This window comes from Pleurodeles waltl, chromosome 4_2 (assembly GCF_031143425.1).
Source record: "Pleurodeles waltl isolate 20211129_DDA chromosome 4_2, aPleWal1.hap1.20221129, whole genome shotgun sequence".
In the NCBI taxonomy this organism is placed as follows: Eukaryota; Metazoa; Chordata; class Amphibia; order Caudata; family Salamandridae; genus Pleurodeles; species Pleurodeles waltl.
Window position 1 is genome coordinate 127334214 of NC_090443.1, and position 20914 is coordinate 127355127.

A 20914-nucleotide genomic window follows, 5' to 3' on the forward strand; every position below is an offset into this window, starting at 1 on the left:
TTATGCACTGCCACTCTTCCAGATAATGCGAAATACTACCCCTTACCGGAGTGGGTAACAGAAGAGAGGGAAGTAAGGATTCAGGGGTTAGACGCAGATGTTTGACATCCTCCTTGGGCGGTTTGTGGAGTGGATCTGTCGCGTTGGCTCTCATTATCCTAAATGAGACTTCTGGATTTCTAGGTGTCAGAGTCGTTCCTGGTGTGGGGGACTAAATCTGACCCACTAAGAAGGACCCCTGTCACCTTCAATCCGGTTTTGCTCCGGCTAACTAGCAGTGCCTCATCTCTCTCAAGGGGAAGGGATGATTTGGCAGCCGAGCGCATGACATCTTAGAACTTCTCAGGGAAGTCGTGGTCACTCAGGTCCCAACCAGCTCTCTCATTTACAGTATGATGTCATATACAAATGACAGAAACAGTTTAAGCTTTATAGATTGATTTAATAAAAGAACTGCATTCTAGATAATAAGGCGTGAGCCGCAATAACCAGAACCATACAACACAGTAGGATTAAAATAGTAACCAAGAGAGTGAAACATAGGAATAACGCTATCATAGCTCTAATTTTGTTCTATTTTGAGCACAGCATGTAAAGCTTTAAGCTTGCCTTTCAGATTCCCTGGGAAGACATCAACCCTCATACCTGAGCAAAGGCCTGTGATCTGGATCAGCATCTGCAACAGGGCAGTCAGTGTCTAGTTGTGGTTCCCTGGTCGGAATCTCCCTCTTGCCTGTATTAGGACGAGGAAGTCTTTTTATAACTAACATGTTGAGGTGGTAACAAAACGTCCCTACGCAAGAATGTGTATCGTCTACAACCCAAAGACTAAACTCCTACCACGTCTATCGGCAATGTACCAGACTGTATCCTTGACTGAAGCACAGAGTGAGCGAGAATGTGTTATTGAAAACTCCGATGCTGAAGTAGGCTAAACAGTGTGATATAAAGAATAAAACAAGACCGTAGAACTGGTTATTAAAAAATAACAGTACGAAGCTGAATAAAATGCATCTAGAGCAAAGTGCACAGAGGCCCGATGCTGCGAGCAAAGAAATAAAATGCATCTAGGGCAAAGCGCACAAAGGCCTAATGCCTGAAGCAAGCGCGCAAAGGCTACATAAAAATGGCTACACTACAGATCGACCACGCATCTCTTCGAGTTGAGTTTGACATGGTCTCTGGTGCTGTTTCTGCTGAGATCTAGGTGGCACCCATTGCGGAATTTGGATTCTCTGCAAGAAAAACCTGTGGTGGTAGGGACGAAAAGACTTCCGCTGCTCTCTCCGTTTTTCAACGCCTGCAGCCTTAAGAGTGTCTACTTCTGATTTCATTCTAGACATCTCATCATCCGCATGAGACCCAAATAGAGTAGAACCTGGAAATGGAAGGTTCTGTATTCTTTGCTGTGCTTCTGGTTTGAGAGAAGTAAGACTTAGCCATGAATGCTTTCTCAGGGATATTCCATGACAATAGCCATGCGCTGCTAAAATAGAAGAATCCGCTGCTGCGCTTATAATCTGGTTAGAAACCATGGCACCTTCATTAATGATTTCAAGGAAATCTTCTTTCTTATCTTTGGGAAGATGATCAGGGAATTGGATGATTGAGTCCCAAAAAGCGCGATCATATCTGCCCAAAAGGGCCTTGGCACTAGCTGTCTTCATGGAAATGGCCGATGTTGAACAAACTTTGCAGCCTGCCGCATCTAGCTTTTTGCTCTCCTTGTCTGGTGGAGAGGAGGATGAAGGAGAAGTCGAATGTAGCTTCTTGGCAGCAACAATAAACTACTGAATCTGGTGTTGTGTCTGCCCTTAGAAATAAAGGATCCTGTTCTGGAGGACGATATTTCTTCTGGAGTCTAGAATGCGCAGTTTCGCCTATGGCTGGTGTCAAGAATAGGTCCATCACCGGTTCTTGCAGAAGACCGTTGGAGTAGGGTTTCAAAGATAACTCATGTTCTCGGCATAGGTACTGCCATTGGGGATATTAAGTTTAGTAGCACCTCAGACAAGGACTTCCTGGAAAGTGTTTACGTCATTAATTGGAGAGATTTGTGGCGAAGGAGAGTCAGACCGAGATGGAGAATAGTCTCTGGGAGACGATGAGGAATACCGACGAGGGGAGCGAGATGTTGATCTATTGTTACGAGTAATGACAATGGTAATGTCTACATACAGAGGAGTGTCTAGAAGACTGATGATGCAAATGTCTTGACGATCCTACAGGAGTCGTAAGAGCCGGTTCAGAAGGCGGTATCGGAGGAGGCGCCACAGGAGCAGGAGGACCTGGTGGAGAGAGCGGCAAAGGCATTGTCATATGTGGAGTAGGAGACAGTTGAGGAGAAGATGGTAATCTCACGAGAGAGGCACAGGATTTAGATGTAAGTAAATCCTCCTTCTTCGACATCAACAAACTCCTGGACGTGAATGTACGACGTCGACGTGTTCCTCTCGACTTCGATCTCTCATGACCTCGGATGTCCCTTGACGTCGATCATCTATGACGTCGGGTGTCCCTTGACGTCAATCTTCCATGCTGTGCCGATGATGACCGTGACAGAGAGGCACTTCTCGACATCGGATGTCGTCTTGACGACGTGTAAACTCTTGGCATTGAAGAGCGACGAGACGGCAAGCGGTGTTGCTTCTTCGCCGGCGAGCTTGCTCTCAATGGCAAACATGTTGGCGCTGTTACTTTCCTCGATGTCAATGTTCTCAACGTCGACCGGGACCTGCGTAGTTTTTTACCAGAGCTGCGTTTCTGAGATGTTGTGCCTGCAATGGTCGACGAAGTAAGAGCCCTGGTGGAAGACTGACCTTCCCCTCGCTCTAAGGTCCTATGGGTAGGCTGCTTTCTTCATATGCTGTCCTCTTTGGCCTGGAGGTAAATTTTCTCTCTGTGACGCAGAGTGCGTCTGGAGAAGTTTGTACATATCTCACAGGCATCTGGTATATGTGAAGCTGGAAGGCAGATAATGCAGACCTTGTCTGTTTTGGCCTTCTTTCTGCCACAGCAAGGACACTTGTTGAAAAGTGAAGGCATTTTGGATGGAAAAATGCCTTAAATTTCTGTCAGGATTTTACAAAAAAAGACAGAAAATACACACGCAAGATGAAAAACGTTGAGTAAAAGTGCAATCAAAATGATTTGATCAGAACTTTTTGTGAAAAAAACCTATAAATAGGTGGAGCTCAATGCTTCAGGGTCCTGTCAGAAGGAGCCTGAAAAAAGAACTGAGGTAACTGCCTCTTGCGAAGCATGATGGGATATGGGAGGACCATCTGCTCTTAAAGGCACAGCTTTATTTTGATTCTGTATAATAGCAGCCTATGGGCTACACTGCCCTGCATATCTTCATCCTTATATAACATTGCAAAAAGGTTTGTGAAAGATTGTTTCTGCGAAATCTTAAAAATATTCATGCATTTGAATGCATATTTACTTTGCAGTACCCATTTTTCAACCAAGTAGGAATGAGGAATTTTGGCCTTTGTAACCTCTCGTTTAGGCTGCATATTGACATTCTTAAGTGACTTTACGGGCCTTCCTGAAGAAAGGCGGACATCAACACTTAAGAAGACATTTTCAGAACAGTGCTTTGGTGACCGCAGTCGGGCGGAACTATTCTGTGCCTATGACTATCATGGAAATACCCCTACGAGAAAACTGGAGTTACAGATAAGAAACTATTCTTTCCTGATATACTTTTGGTTTCTTTAACTAGATGCCCTTGTTCACATTTACATTACAATTCTTTTTCATTAGCACCTACTCGTTAGGAGGTGTTTATATTTGTACTTGATTTATGACAATAAAGCTAACATTCTCATTCGGCATGGGAATCCCCTATGAGAGAACTTGCTATTGCAACTGTTATCTCGTGTTAATTGTGAAATAGAAGGGCATTTTCCAGAGGCCAAAATTTCAGGACCCCCCGTTATTCCGGACTGCTTTCAGAGCATGAGAGTACTATTCACTGCCCTCTTGCAGCGTTCATCATTTGGCTAGGTCAGGGGTGAGATGGCAGGAGAGCAGGATTACATTCCCTGGGCTAGCAGGCTTCCTCCCCCAGAAGTTTGTTTGTAAACAGAATGGCACATTCTAATGCAGGCCCTCTGACATACCTCTGAAAAAATTTGATGCCCAGAGATTTTCAATATGTTTTTGGATCATTAGAGAAGTAATTTAGCTTGGGTAAACAATGCTGATCCAGGTCACATTTGTCGGGACAACATTTTTTAAAATGGTGGATGTGTTCCAGTGATGATATAATATTTAAGGAACCTTGAGAACAATATACTTCATTTTAGTGTCAAAACATAGGTTTGGGGGCTCAAGTAGTCTTGTAGAGACAGCAAATAACTCATCAGTGCAACCCTTTTGCCATTTTCCCAAATGGCAGCTGTAATAGAGGTAGAAGAGACAGATATAGAAATGTAATCCTTTTATGTATACAACAATGTTTATAATGTGAATATGTTAAGAAATAATGTTTTTTACTCCTGGTTTAGACACATTTTCATAGTTCCTTTTATTTATTTGATTCAGCAATCACTCGCGGTACATTTGCAGAATGCTGAACATTTGAGAAGAGCATATCAACAGGGTCATCTTTTTGTTGCACAGGTTTTGCAAGAACATGTATGTGTACATTCTGTGGGTAGAGGCTTTAGAAATTTCGTAGGTTGTAGCATCCCATCAACACCCTCCCATCCAAATTCACATGGATGTTTCTCTACATATGGATGATCCAAAACATTTGCACATCTTCTGATCAAGTAGAACACTCTTTTAATGTGTCCATGCAGAGAATATGACTTCAGTGGAAGGTCACTTAGCGAGACTGATCTCTTGAACTCAATGTAGCAAAGATCGTCAAATGTGTGACAGTCAGAACTCATTTTCCACACACACACACAATGTATTTTTCCACGTCTTTAAAGTCACATTCTTCTTTTGTCTCAGCAAATCCTTTTAGAAACTTCACAGGTTCAGCAGTTAAATCTCCAAGCTTTGTCCAATTCTGCTCATAGTTACATCACCCGTAAGAATATGTGCCTTGATAAGAACACTGGGCATCACTGGGTCAAGTTTCTTGTACACAATATTAAGCAGGATCAAGGCCCTCATTACGACCCTGGAGGTCTTGCAGTCTCACCAGCGACGGGTCAGCGGTGAAGACTGCCAAATTACGAGTTCGGCAATTTGGCCTATGCCACACCTCCGATACACCGCCTGTCCTGCCACTTTTTCACAGTCCGCCGGGCTGGAGGTGAGCACCTCCAACATGGCGGATGGCGTAATACCTCTAGCGGTATTACGACGCAGAAGCCCGCCAGCATTTTCTGGAGGTCGCACCGCCGGAAAAATCTGGCGGTCTTGCATCCTGGTGACAGGAATAAGCTTTCCTGTTGCCAGGATACACTTGCACACACTTCCGCATACCTGCATGCATACACTCACACACTTTTAAACACAAATACACTTCCACTCACCCACGCAAACGCGGCATACACACCCATTCAAACTGACATACATACACAAACACTGCTGACATGCACGCATTGACTTCCGGCTCCAGCGCATACCCACATTCACGCCCCCCCTCTCCCCAAGTGTAGACATTCACTCCCACCTCTACCCCAGCGCATACATGCATTCACACACCCTCATCACTGCAACGCATACACCCGCTCTCCCTGTTCACTCACTCAAACACGCACCCCGCCCTGTCCACTCACACAAATATACTTACATACACATGCACAAACATACAAGCACTTACCCCTTCCATCCGCTCAATCGCACTCACACACTCACCCCCTTCCCCAATCTACTTACGCATATGCATCCCACAACCCCAATCCACAGACACTCACACACCCCCCTCACTCCAATCACAAACAATTACTCACACATAAAGACACGCACCCACAAACATCCCCCTTCCTCTCGCATTCATGACATTCACACACGCACTCACACCCCCCCCTCCCCTGTCGGATGATTTACTTACCTTTTCCATCGAGGAGGCCTTCTGGGAGAGGATGGCTCCTCTCGCATCAACCGCCGGCAGCACCCCACCTTTAGGACACCGCCACACCATATTATGGGTTGTAATATGGTGTGCGGTCTCTTTTTGGTGGGACGGTGCCGGCGGTGGAATCGCCTCTACACCGCTGACTGCCAGCATGACTCGAGTCGGAACTCTGCCTGATTTGGGGTGAAATTCCGAAAACAGTCATAATAGGGTGTTCTTAAGACTTCCAGCAGTAGCCCTCTTTCGGTGCCCGCAGCTTTGCCGGTCTTACAAAAAGACCGCCGGAGTCATAATGAGGGTCTAAGTGTCTTTTCTCGCCTGTTCCATAAAGTATCCATAACCCTGACAATGCTTGACTTATGAATAGTGCAACAAATCTATGTAGCACAATAATAACATCTGTGTCATTTCACAGTACAATGACTCGATTGGAACCATTTCGAACAGCCCACTCAATATGTGACATAACACAAAGGTCGGCTTCCTCCAATTTGCTGTTAAGTTATTGAACAATATGACCTATAGCTTCAGACATGAAGAGCATACCATGTAACGAATGAACATAATGAGTTCCGTTCAGTACTGACTGGACAGTTCTGCTTCTAAAGATTTCAGCCTCAGTAAGTGTATTGTCTATGCCACATCCACTGAGATAACTTTGTGCACACTGCAAGACAACTTTTGTCATGTGGAAAACGTCCAACATTGGATAAAGATCATCAAATTTTACTGGATTGCTCATAAAATTATCTGCTACAATACGGAAAACACCTTCATCACAGAAAATTGGCAGGAAAGTCTGATCTACAAGCTGAGCACACACTTTTTGGAATTAATTTAGAGCTGTGTATACTGTTGCGTAGTTTGTGACTGGAGATGGTATTACTGGTGAAAACCTAACCTTCTTCAGAGAGCATGAATTCCAGCCCACAGACGAACTGGCTTTTCTTCATCCTTCAGTCCGCACTGAATAAGTGATTTGATAAATTCAGTTAAATCAGCTTTCCGGACTGCAGCATCAGGTAGAAGAAGATCCATGTGCTCAGCCACTATGAAACTTTCTAGGACGTGTTGATGGCTTGTAGTGATTTTGCACACATTGGCAGGGCAGTTGGGTTATAAGTTTGCAGCTCTGTTTATTTATTCCTATAGCTGACAGCTTGTTTTCCAGAGTTAAGGGGGACCTCATTCTCCTTCAGGAAACCAAGGTGGCCATGAAAGAGGCAATCCTCCCAAACAAAAACATGGGTTAGTGACTAATCATGCGTCCCAGACACGAACAAAAATATGGGCTGATCACTCTTATCTCGAAAGCCTCTGGCCTCACTTTCCTGTCCTCAGAAGCAGACACAGAAGGCAGATGGCTTCTTACTAAATTACAGAAGGACATGCCCGTGAAAAATAAACTAGACAACAAAACCTTAGACCTGCTAAAACCAAAGACAAAACTCAATTAAACTTTCTAATTAAATTCAAGTACGAATACAACAAAATTCTGAGTAACAAAGCCCACCTAATAGTCCAAAAATGCAAAGGCATCATCTTCTGTGGACGAAATAAAGCTGGCAAAATACTTGCATTTTATTTAAAACAATCCCGTCAGAAGACAAGAATAACCTCTATAACCAACAAACATGGCGTCACATCAGCAAAAGTTACCATACCCTCTGCTCCAAAAGTAATAACACATCTTATGACATATGCTTAAACTACCTCAACAAAATGAATGTAACTAAGGTAGATGAATCAACAAAAGGATTACTAGAACAACCGATTTCTCGCAAAGAAATCATAAATGCGATCAAAACAATGAAAGCCAGGAAGGCTCCAGGCCCAGATGGCTTCCTGGCATCATTCTATCAAACTTAGGGTACCTCCCTAATCACTCTCTTAGAGACTTATTCACCTACGTCTCCTACATTGGCTCAGTTGAGGGCTCCGCTGTGGCAGCAACTATAATTGTTACACCAAAAGAAGGGAAAGACCCATCCAATCCCAAAAACTATGGGCCCATATCCCTCATAAACACAGACTACAAAATATACGCAAAGATCCTAGCACTCAGAATAGAGCCCCATTTTCAAAAACATAATACATCCCTCTCAATCCGGATTTCCCAAAAGAAGATTCTGCGTGGATAATATCAGACTTTTAAGCCATGTGATTGAAATAGGCAAACTCCTGTACAAACCAATCTGTGCAATAGCATTAGAAGCAGAAAAGGCCTTTGATAAGGTATTGTGAACCTTCCTCCAAGCCTCACGCACCTTCTTCAACTTTGGCCGGCTCGCTCAAAAATGATCCTTGCTCTATACAAAGAACCGAAAACTAGAATAAACATCAATGGAAAATTGTCCTATCCCTTTTACCTCCATCAAGAAACCAAGTAAGGATGCCCTCTCTCTCCCCTACTATTTCTACTAACACTAGAACCCCTACTTACATTCATCAGAGAAAATCCATTCATCAGCAGTATCCTTTTCTCATCAGGCCCAAAAAAACTACCTGGATTCTTTTTGCCTCCCAGGCAGACTCAGCCTTGCCACACATCATATCCACCATCAGCAACTACTCTAAGATGTCAGTCTAATGCCTTAACAAGGAAAAGACAGAGGTTCTTCCTCTCAATGAGTACAGAGCAGCCCACACATGGACTCAAATGGGTCAGAGATAAGATAAAATACCTAGGTATATGGTTCACCCATAACTTTAAAGACTCCATTGATCTCAATGAAAAAAAGATGCTAGATAACATCAAAGATAGCTTATACAAATGGTCAACAAGGTTTATTACTTGGTGGGGTAGAATAGAATCTATCAAGATCATGATTACCCCCTCATTAACTTTCTATTCAGCATGTCCCCTATATACCACTCAAACACCTTTTTTACTAAAATAGACACGTTACTTACCGAATTCCTCTGGAAGTCTAAAAAAAACAGAATTGCCCTAAAGAAACTGAGACTTCCTAAAAAAACTTGGCGGCCTAAGCTCACTCGACTACCGGAGATACCAACGTGCCTTCCAAGCAAAACAGAGGAGCCCCTGGCTCCTAACCACCACCAACCCCTCGCCGCCATGGCTCACCATTGAAACCACCCTCGCTAAACCCTTATCCCTCACTTAATTTCTAACCATCAAAAAAATTAAATAACACCACTCTATAAACATTCTATCCAGCACAGCACAGGCACTCCAAATAATTCACAACGAACTACCCAACAAAATTAAACACTCATATCTAGCCTAACTATGGCATAGTGAAAACTTAAAACTAGAAGGGAGAACAATGTATATAGAGAAATGTGCAGAAAAAGATATTCTCCTAGTGAGAGATATCGGCACCCCCCTCAGAACCCATACCATTCTCTCAAATGAAAGACAAATTTCACCTAAACTACCTAGACTTTTACAATTTCTTTAAAATAAAATCACTTATAGTCAAACATAAACTTCCAACCCCCCTGACCTACCCAACACATTAGAAACATTTACCAAAAGCGGTCACCTAGCTTCCAAGCTGTACTCCCTCCTATCCCCCACAAAAACATCATTAAATAAAACAACATAAGACAAGCGGGAAACTCTACTATCAGACTCCAACAACACTCCAAAGGTCTCACTGGACTGGACTGGCCATCTACCTGGAGTAACTACACTTCCAACATAATAACCCCATCATTAACACAAAGCAGATACTGGATTGCCAATATGGCCTACAGGACTCCAGCCAAACTTTATAAACTAGGCCTCCGGTCCTCCAACACATGCTGGAGCTGTGAGAAGGAAACAGGATACTTAAAACATAGACTAATGGAGTGCCCCTCCACCAAAATGTTCTGGCAGGACATCAGTAATACAATATCTTGAATACTTCATAAAAAAATGACTCCTACTTTAGCCTCTATTACACTGGACCTCCTTTCCCACTGACATTAAACAGACATTAAACAAAGACCATCCCCTACGGGAAATTCTAGTCACAACTGGCCTTAAATGTATCCTTAATGAATGGAAAGACTCATCCAAACTATCCCCCCAACACATGGTGGGAATGGGTCCAATTCACCAGAATTGCCTGTAACTCACTAGACTTATACTTGAAGACAACACCAATAAAGAATGGTAAACTCTGGCGTAAACTAGACAACTTTAAGTCTCACTTGTCTATGTAACCACAATCATCTGATCACTCGATCATTCATGCATTCACTCACTCATTCTCCCACCCTCCCCCTCCTCTCCTCACCTCCCAGCCCCTGCTCTCTTTACCCACCCCCACTTCCCCGTGTACTTCCTACTTTTCACCCCTTATCACCTTCTTCTTGTCACCTCTCATCTCCGCTCTTTTACTCTGTCTCATTCAGCTACAGCTGAGGTAAATTAATCATTAACCACAACATAAAAAACCACTCCGTCACAATACTTACACTGATTAACCTTACCTCATCATTGCAAATAAATACACTTATCTCTGCCTCACCTTTTATAAATGTGGACCGACTCCTCATGCTATATCCTAGACTACAGTTCCCATTTGATTTGATGGTACCATAGAATGTATTGTTTCTCTTCATTTATGTTATTTTTATTTTCCTATTATATAAAATCCTAATAAAACACTCATGAAATAAATAAAAATACCTCCATATGGAAAAAAAACATAATTTGCTTTTTCAAAGAGTGCAAACGTAACTGAAGGCTGGCAGTTACGTTGCTGCTGCGAGCTCATTGTACATTCATATTTTCATATGTATGCACGCATACAGTTCGAGTGAGCATACAAATCCTCTACAAGTACATTCACCTCTCTGTTTAGATCAGCTACCCGCAGGAACACTTCATCAAGGAAGAAACTTGCTGCAGGTAAAAAAATGTTTGCCCTTTGAGGCTCACATACTCTGTACTTTGTATTTCATCAATCCTTTTGGCCCTTGCACTGGCTAAACCACAGATAACACACTGAAGATCCTCTGCTTTCTGATCAGTTGTTGTAGGTGGACGAGGGGTAGCCATAGATCTTCTAAGTGGATGGGCACTGGGTTTGGATGTCATCGCTTTCTCAGAAGACTTGGATTCTTGTTGCGACTCAGTGGCCTCTGCTATTGTTTGACAAATTGTTTCCATGCTTTTTTCCATTGTATACGACTTGTAGTACTCGTTGTTACAATGATAAAATATTGAATTCCCTTCACCCATCGGTTTCAATCTTTTGTGAACTTTATCTTGCCGTATTTCTGCAGCATCTCAAACCCTCTTCTATCCATCCGTAGTTGATGTTAGCTTTTCTTTTGAATTAGTTTGGCATATGACACATTTTTCTTTGTTGAAAGAGTCCTCAGATTTTTCAGTTAGAAACACTTTGTCAGGAAGTAAACATCCTTTGCTACCACCTGCTTCGCTGATGTTTAAGAATTTGAATCAACGGAAAACCTGAAACAAAAAAAATATTAAAATAAATTCCCAATATGATGGCTAAAACTCATCATTATAGAGCCGCCATTTTGGAAAATGTTGGAATGGTTGCTCTGTCACTATAAGACTACTTAACCTTTTTGATGCGGGCGTCGGCCACTGGCCGACGCCCACACACCCTCCCTGGTGCGGGTCACGACCAGTGGCCGACACCAGGAAGGGTATTAATAAATCCTCGGGTGCGTCGCACCCGAGGATTTTTTTTTTTTTTAACCTTCCCCCGGGAGACACGGAAGCTTCCGTGTCTCCCACCCACCCCTTTGTGACGTCAGCGCGCCGCGAGGCGCGCTGACGTTTCAAAGGTGTTTTCCCCATCAAAGCAAGAAGCAGCCTTGCGGCCGCTTCCTGCTTTGATGGGGAAAACGGCCTTTCCCACGTTCGGGAAGGCCTCGTAAGAAAGGGGAGAGTCTCCCCTTTCTTACGAGGCCTTCCTGAAAGTGTTTCCTGGCCCCCGATCGGAGCTGTGCTGCGATCGGGGGCCAGGAAACACTTTCAGAAGGCCTTGTAAGAAAGGGGAGAAACACCACTAGACGCCAGGGATTTCACTTTGGGGGGGCGGCCCCCTCAGAAAACGGGCCGCCCCCCCGGGCATATTTTTTATAAAAAAAAAAAGGTAGGTGGCCCCTGGGGGGGGGGGGGGGAGGGCGCGATCGCGCCCCCCCCCCCCCCCCCCCAGGGGAATTTTTTATTTTTTTCCCCCCAAAAAATAAAATGACAGGGGGTCGCCCGTGGGCAGGGTGACCCCCTGTGGGGGCAATATTTTTTTTTTAGATGTTGTAGGGTTTCCCTGGGGGACATTTTGGCCCCCAAGGAAACCATACAACAACTAAAAAAAATAGATGTATATATAGATCTATATAGATATATCTATGTAGATATATCTATATATATATATATATATATAGAGGTAGATCTATATATATCAATCAAAGATTTATAAAGGGCGCTACTCACCCGTGAGGGTCTCAAGGCACTGGAGGGGGGGACGGGGGGAGGGAAAGGGGCTGGGAGGTTCACTATTCGAAAAGCCAGGTTTTGAGGCCCTTCCTGAAAAGAAGTAGGTTTTGGGTCTTGTGAAGGTGGGTTGTGAGGGCGTTCCAGGTTTTGGGTGCAAGGTAGGAGAAGGATCTGCCCCTGGTGGTGGTGTGTTTGATGCGGGGGACAGAGGCGAGAGAGAGGTCAGCTGAGCGGACGTTTCGTGTGGGGGTGTGGAAGGTGACTCTCGTTGAGGTAGGCAGGGCCTGTGTTGTGGAGTGATTTGTGTGCGAGGATGAGGATCTTGAAGGTGATCCTTTTGTCAGTGGGGAGCCAGTGGAGGGATTTGAGGTGTGGAGAGATGTGTTCGTGTCGGGGGAGGTCGAGGATGAGTCGTGCTGCTGAGTTCTGGATGCGCGTAGTTTGCGCTTGAGTTTTAGAGTGGTGCCGGCGTAGAGGGCGTTTCCGTAATCAAGCCTGCTGCTGATGAGTGCGTGAGTGACAGTTTTTCTGGTCTCTGTGGGGATCCATTTGAATGTTTTTCAGTATACGGAGTGTGTTGAAGCATGAGGAGGTGAGAGCGTTGATTTGTTGGGTCATCAAGAGGGAGGAGTCTAGGATGATGCTGAGGTTGCGTGGGTGGTTGGCGGGGGTGGGTGCAGGGCCTAGCGTGGTGGGCCACCATGAGGGGTCCCAGGTTTTTTTGTGTGGGCCAAAGAGGATTATTTCGGTTTTGCTTGAGTTGAGTTTCAGGTAGTTGGCTGTCATATATATATCACTTTTGTCAATATGTGTGTGGTTTCCCTGGGGGGAAAAGGGTCCGACTTGTCTAGTGGCAGTTTTAGTGCCATAAAGAAGCGCAGAAGGTTTGTATGCCTACTGCAAAGAGCAAATCTGTATTTTATGTAAATAGCTGAGTACATTAGTAAAGTCAGCCATTACCTGCGCTATAATACCAATGAAATGTATGTGCGGGGTGGAGGGCGGCTATGGAGAGATGAAGGGCACTTTTGCTGGGTGGTAATGAGGGAATCCGAGGAGGAGGGAGTGGGAGCACCAATAATGATTGTTGGACTGGGCGCAGAAGGTGCTAAAGACTGTGACGAATGGTATGTGACAAGGTGTTTTTTGAGTGTCTTGAAAGTACGTGCTGATTGAGGGAAGAAGTGCAGGTAAGGTGGCCTCTACTGTTGCACGTATCTCACACACACCATCGATTTTGTGACTGTCTACGTAGGCTAGTGTTTTAGAGCAACAGTTTAGCCAATAGCAGAGATGGCATCTTGATGATGCTGCCTGCACTCGGGTTATAGAGGACCGCTCTGACATAGGATCAGAGACTGAGACATCAGATACTGAGACAGCATATGAGGGATAGGACAATGGCGCAGACTCTGGGAGTGATTTTTCAGTCAGAGGAGTCCCATTCGATAACTCCTCTTCCAGTACATTATGATGGAGGTGATGAGGACAGTCCTGCTGTCCCTTCGCAAGCTGTTCGTGCAACTGGGTAATAGTGGGTTAGGCCAACCCAGAGAGCAGGTGCATGCGGCGGCAAGCAGAGAGAGAGAGAGAGAAAGACTGCTCTCTTGGGAGATCCCCAATTTAGTTCAGCCCCAAATTCCACCACCCAAATCATATTTTGGAGACATCAAAATTATCTATGGCAAAACAAACTGGTTTTGTAAGGCAGGCACCTGTGTTTTTGGTCCTGGATTCGGCGGCCATATAGAGAAACACACTAAACCCAAACATTTCTGGAAACTAGACATTCGGGGGAGTCCACAGAGGTGTGACTTGTGTGGATTCCCCAAAGTTTTCTTACCCAGAATACCCTGCAAAGCTGAAATGTTGGGAAAAAAACTCAATTTTTCTTGCATTTCTGTCACACAAACTACAGGAATATGCTGGGATCCACAACATTCCTAACACCCAGTGACTCCTCACCTGTCCTGATAAAAACACTACCCCACTTGAGTGCCTACACCTAGTGCCTGTGTCAGGAATGGATCACCCCAGGGTCAACAGCTGCCTCACGTAAGGACCAACATTGACCGTTGTGTGATCTATTCCTGTCGCGGGCATCAGGCCTAACCACACAAGTGAGGTATCATATTTATCGGGAGACTTGGGGGAACGCTGGGTGGAAGGAAATTTGTGGCTCCTCTCAGATTTTCAGTACTTTCTGTCACGAAATGTGAGGAAAACGTGTTATTTTAGCCACATTTTGAGGTTTGCAAAGGATTCTGGGTAACAGAACCTGGTCAGAGCCCCACAAGTCACCTCATCTTGGATTCCCCTGGGTTTCTAGTTTTCAAAGATGTGCTGGTTTGCTAGGTTTCCCCAGGTGCCGGCTGAGCTAGAGGCCAAAATCCACAGGTAGGCACTGTTTTCTTTGAAAAAATGTCATGTGTCCACGTTGTGTTTTGGGGCATTTCCTGTCGCGGGCGCCAGGCCTACCCACACAAGTGAGGTATCATTTTTATCGGGAGACTTGGGGGAACGCTGCGTGGAAGGAAATTTGTGGCTCCTCTCAGATTCCAGAACTTTCTGTCACCGAAATGTGAGGAAAACTTGTTTTTTAGCCCCTTTTTGAGGTTTGCAAAGGATTCTGGGTAACAGAACCTGGTCAGAGCCCCACAAGTCACCCCATCTTGGATTCCCCTAGGTCTCTAGTTTTCAAAAATGCACAGGTTTTTAGGTTTCCCTATGTGCCGGCTGAGCTAGAGGCCAAAATCTACAGGTAGGCACTTTGCAAAAAACAGCTCTGTATTTTGTCAAAAAATGGGATGTGTCCACGTTGTGTTTTGGGGCATTTCCTGTTGCGGGCGCTAGGCCTACCCACACAAGTGAGGTATCATTTTTATCGGGAGACTTGGGGGAACGTTGGGTGGAAGGAAATTTGTGGCTCCTCTCAGATTCCAGAACTTTCTGTCACCGAAATGTGAGGAAAACTTGTTTTTTAGCCACTTTTTGAGGTTTGCAAAGGATTCTGGGTAACAGAACCTGGTCAGAGCCCCACGAGTCACCCCATCTTGGATTCCCCTAGGTCTCTAGTTTTCAAAAATGCACAGGTTTTGTAGGTTTCCCTATGTGCCGGCTGAGCTAGAGGCCAAAATCTACAGGTAGGCACTTTGCAAAAAACAGCTCTGTATTTTGTCAAAAAATGGGATGTGTCCACGTTGTGTTTTGGGGCATTTCCTGTGGCGGGCGCTAGGCCTACCCACACAAGTGAGGTATCATTTTTATCGGGAGACTTGGGGGAAAATAGAATAGGAAAACAAGTGTTATTGCCCCTTATCTTTCTCTACATTTTTTCCTTCCAAATATAAGAGAGTGTGTAAAAAAGACGTATATTTGAGAAAAGCCCTGCAATTCACATGCTAGTATGGGCACCTCGGAATTCAGAGATGTGCAAATAACCACTGCTCCTCAAAACCTTATCTTGATCCCATTTTGGAAATGCAAAGGTTTTCTTGATACCTCTTTTTCACTCTTCATATTTTAGCAAATGAATTGCTGTATACCCAGTATAGAATGAAAACCAACTGCAGGGTGCAGCTCATTTATTGGCTCTGGGTACCTAGGGTCCTTGATGAACCTACAAGCCCTTTATATCCCCGCAACCAGAAGAGTCCAGCAGACAAAACGGTATATTGCTTTCAGAAATCTGACATCGCAGGAAAAAGTTACAGAGTAAAACATAAAGAAAAATGGCTGTTGTTTTCAGCTCAATTTCAATATTTTTTTATTTCAGCTGTTATTTTCTGTAGGAAAACGTTGTAGGATCTACACAAATGACCCCTTGCTAAATTCAGAATTTTGTCTAGTTTCCAGAAATGTTTAGCTTTCCGGGATCCAGCATTGGTTTCACACCCATTCCTGTCACTAACTGGAAGGAGGTTGAAAGCACCAAAAATTTTAAAAATGGGGTATGTCCCAGTAAAATGCCAAATTTGTGTTGGAAAATGTGGTTTTCTGATTCAAGTCTGCCCGTTCCTGAAAGGTGGGAAGATAGTGATTTCAGCACCAGAAACCCTTTGTTGATGGCATTTTCAGGGAATAAACCACAAGCCTTCTTCGGCAGCCCTTTTTTCCCATTTTTTTTGAAAAAACGAAATTTTCACTGTATTTTGGCTATTTTCTTGGTCTCCTCCAGGGGAAACCACAAACTCTGGGTACCATTAGAATCCCTAGGATGTTGGAAAAAAAGGACGCAAATTTGGCGTGGTTAGCTTATGTGGACAAAAAGTTATGAAGCCCTAAGCGCGAACTACCCCAAATAGCCAAAAAAGGGCTCAGCACTGGGGGGGGAAAAGGCCCAGCAGCTAAGGGGTTAATCCCTAAAATCTCTTGTTTTGACACCAAAATGAAGTATATAGGTCTCATGGTTCCTGCAATATTACAGCATCAGTCCGGCACATCTGCCATTTTAAAAAATGTTGTCCAGAAAAATTTGGCACGGATTAGCAATGTCTACCCAAGCTAAATTACTTCTCCACTGATACAAAAACACAAATCAAAAATGAAAATGTCTGTACAACAATTTTTTTACGAAGGTATATCAAGGTGACAGGACTATTCCATTAGAAGGAGGAATGGCAGAGATAATCTGAAACAATAAACCGCTTCAGATGCACTGCACAGGCATGCATTTAGATTGTATGTGTTTGGCAATTATACAATTACAGTATGTGTTTGGCAATTATACAATTACAGCACTCTTTGAAAAGTATGTTTTCATTTTTTATTGAGCACAGAGGGTCATAGCCTCCCACTTTATGGTCTTTGGTTTGAGTCGGGTGGGTGGGGTTTGTTTCAATGTGCAGAGACCTTCAAACCTGCTTCTACATGAAGTATTCAATGCAGTCAAAATAAAGGAGCAGTTGATTCTGTGTAATGTAATTCAAATTTAAAGGTAAAGGAAAGAAATCGAAGATAAAATAGACAGAAACTTTAAACCACTTTCTTGAAATTATAGCAAAGCCGCTCATAATCGATTGCTGCTGTCCCTTAAGCCAGTGTTTCCCAACCCCCGGGCCGCGGACCGGTGTCGGTCCGCGGATCAATCGGCACCGGGCCGACCGAGGTCTTCAAATCTTGAAGGCATGTTTAAATACAATTAAATTAAAATTATTAAATCAAAACAAGCGGGCCACGGAAAAATTATCAAACATTTACCGGTCCGCGGCGATAAAAAGGTTGGGATTCACTGCCTTAAGCGATTCCAGGTAAAGAATGATAATGTTTCCATTGCCATCACAACATCTGGGCTCCAGATCCTGATATGTTAACTCTCCCCCGTCTCCTTCCTCCTATGTCTTATCACATTTCGCACAGGCATGTGACACGCAGCTTGAGAGCACACAGGGCTGAACATCACGTGGCTTCACTGGACGCTTGCAGCCAACGTGTTTTTATGCGTTTCTTATTTCTAAATGGTATACGAATTAGGGCCCGTAAAATGAACCACCCAATCCTACTTCTATGTTTTTCTCTACTTGTTGAAGGTGATGGTCATGATGTGCAGTAGTGAATGAAGAGCTGGAAACGAACACAGAGCAGCAGAGTTTCGTCCATACATATTCTTTCCTAATACACCAGCATTCCAAATATTAACTCTTTAAAAGGCAGTCAGAGTGCCATTATCAGTGGGAGATTTTTAAGACTCGCTGATGGCAGGCTTCCAGGATCATCTGCTTTTTTCAGTGTCAAAGGGACAGATGTCCGAACCATTTTACTGGTCGCAAACAGCCCATCTGGTCATTTGCGACCGTTAAAATGCATTTTGCCATGTACATGTCATACATCTGGCCCTTAGGGATTTCAAAGTACTCATTTTATCAGAACGCATTGAATGCTAACTGCCTACCCTGCCAATGGCAGGTGGCATACAATCACAAAGTGAAAGCTGGCCCTGGTATAGCGCTTCTACTGTCTACCCACTTTTTAGTGAATTCGACAAAGCATATCTGAGTGAGTGAATGAAGTCATTGCAATTGGCTATGTGTGCAAGCTTCTTTTCACTAATTAGAATTCTGACCGAGCTTCCCTCACCTTGTATCTTACCAATTTAGAAAATATAAATAAAAGCTATTTATATATATGTTTACATTAAAAAAATAAATATATATATACATATACATATATATATATTTAAACATTAAACTGGTTCACTTGTTTTTTATTTTTATTTGTGTGAGTTCACAAATCCGTCGCAATTTTCACCGCAAACATTTAAAAAAAAATGTTTTTGGGACAAGGCAGGGTCTCTGGGGGATCTCTGCACTACACCTAGTAGGGGGTCAGGGTAATCCAGGGTATTCATTTTCTTTAAGTCGAACTTTTTGTTTGGAACTTTGCTGAGTCTGACTCCCAAAATGGCGGCCAACACTTCCTGGTTGAAGAGTTGGCAGTATATCAGATCTCTTCACGAGATCTGTCAGATTCACAGAGTGTTCGTGCCTCTAGATATACAAATGTGTTTTTCCTTAAATATTCGGAAAACTACTGAACGGATTTACACCAAATAACAAAAAGGTTGCTTTCTGAACCAAGACCTACCTTTCTGTCATGCTTGGTGTAATTCCGTCCAGCAGTTCAGGCTGTCGGGTTCAAAATCCCCAAGGGGAGTTGCTTGAGGAAAAAGCATTTTGTCCCCTCCCGCCTTTTTCTCAGCCACTGCTTGACAAACCACCCCGAAACTTTCAACACAGTCGCTGAACCAACTGTCATACTAATTTTGAAAATTTCATGAAGATTCTTCAACCAGTGCCACAATTCTAAGCAAGTAAAAAACTGCTTTCTCCTGTGGAAGCTAGTCCTAACTATAATTTCCTACTGGTGTCTGCCAGTAGGTTACAGATATATATATATATATAGTGTTTTTAGCGTTTCCATAGGAAATACCTTTTTTGTTTTGATAATAACTTTGGCGCTACTTAACGACTTCACAAAATTTCTGAAAAAAGCACTACATTGTGTGTAGTTTGTGCATGTGAAGTTTCGGGTGATCTGTCAAGCGGGGGCTGAGGAAAAAAGGGGGGTCCCAAAACCCCCATGCATTTTTGAAACAGCATGACTCCCAAAACTGCTGAGCAGAATTACACCAAATTTGGCAGGAAGGTGAATCGTGGTCCAGAAAGTGTACTTTTTGAGATTTTGTGTAAATCCATTCAATAGTCTTTGAGATATTAAGGGAAAAAAATATTTGCATATCTGGGCAGCTGGGTTCAAGGGTCTCTTGCAGGAGTCATTAAGTGGTACATTGCAAGCCTCAACCAGTGAAGCTTGCACGGTCCTGTAGTACCAGGTAGGTGACACTTAGTTACAATAAAGCAGAATAACACAGTGCAGCAAAAACACTTTTTAGAAAAATAGATGGAAAAATGTATCACTGCACAAAGGTGAAGGTTGCCCGCTGGAGTGGCTGGCCACCTGTGGGGGGATTGGGCATAGGGCTAGGCTACAGCCCGATCCAGCAGCCAAACCTCTGCCACAAACAGCCAAAGGCCTGTGCAGTAGGTGGTCGGACATCTGCGGAGGGTTGAGTGCAGGGCAAGGCCATGACAAACCTGCAATCATGCACAGTCCTGCGATACCGTGGAGGTGATGCTTGGTTGCAGTACGGCCAAAGTACCATAGTACAGCCAAAAAATGTAAACACAAAAATGGCTAAAATATGGGGTGGGGTTCCGTAACAGATTGGACACCTGCAGTAGTTTGGCTGCCCACAGAGGGTTAAGCACACGATCTGGCCATAGGTCAGGCTTTGCAGCCAACCCACTGATGTGCACAGCCAAAGGCCATGTGCACTGGGTGGGTTGACTGCCTGTGAGAGGTTTGGTGCAGGGCCTGACCACAAGTCAAGCCCTGTGCCAACCGTCACAATGAGCAAGGTCAAAGGCACGGCAGGGGGTTGGCCACACATGGGGGGTTGTGTGCTGAGTCTGACCCCAGGCCAGGCCTTGCGACTGAGCCCCTCCCACCATAAATTGTGTCTGAAGACCGTGTACAGCAGGTGTTGGCTACCTGGAGGGTGTTGCATGCAAGGCCCTGCCCTGACGCAACCCCCCCACCTCAATGCAGGGCCAAACTTTATACTGGTAGTCGGGCGAAAATGATAGAAAAAAACGGTTATAATTAGGTATATTAATAAGATCTTACTTTACCTAAAAAAATAGAAATTTACTGTAAAATCAAAGGTTAAAGTGACATTTTATCAAGGTGCTGAAATGATGTAAAAACTAACATTTATAAACAAAAATGACATTGCAATTTGCCACCTTTAGTTATACTGAGCTAACTCTAACTTGTGTCTCCGCCATGCCCTGCTTATGACCTCACATATGACATCAGTCATGATATGTTAAATGGCAACATTAATAACATCTCTTATTATATCTCAAATTACATCATAG

At 43.9% G+C, this 20914-nt stretch overlaps 1 protein-coding gene across 1 annotated transcript in view; it reads left to right on the forward strand.

The window, feature by feature from the left end:
* Window positions 1-20914, forward strand: part of SOAT2 (sterol O-acyltransferase 2) — a 608478-nt gene that overhangs the window by 502658 nt on the left and 84906 nt on the right. The window lies entirely within an intron of this gene.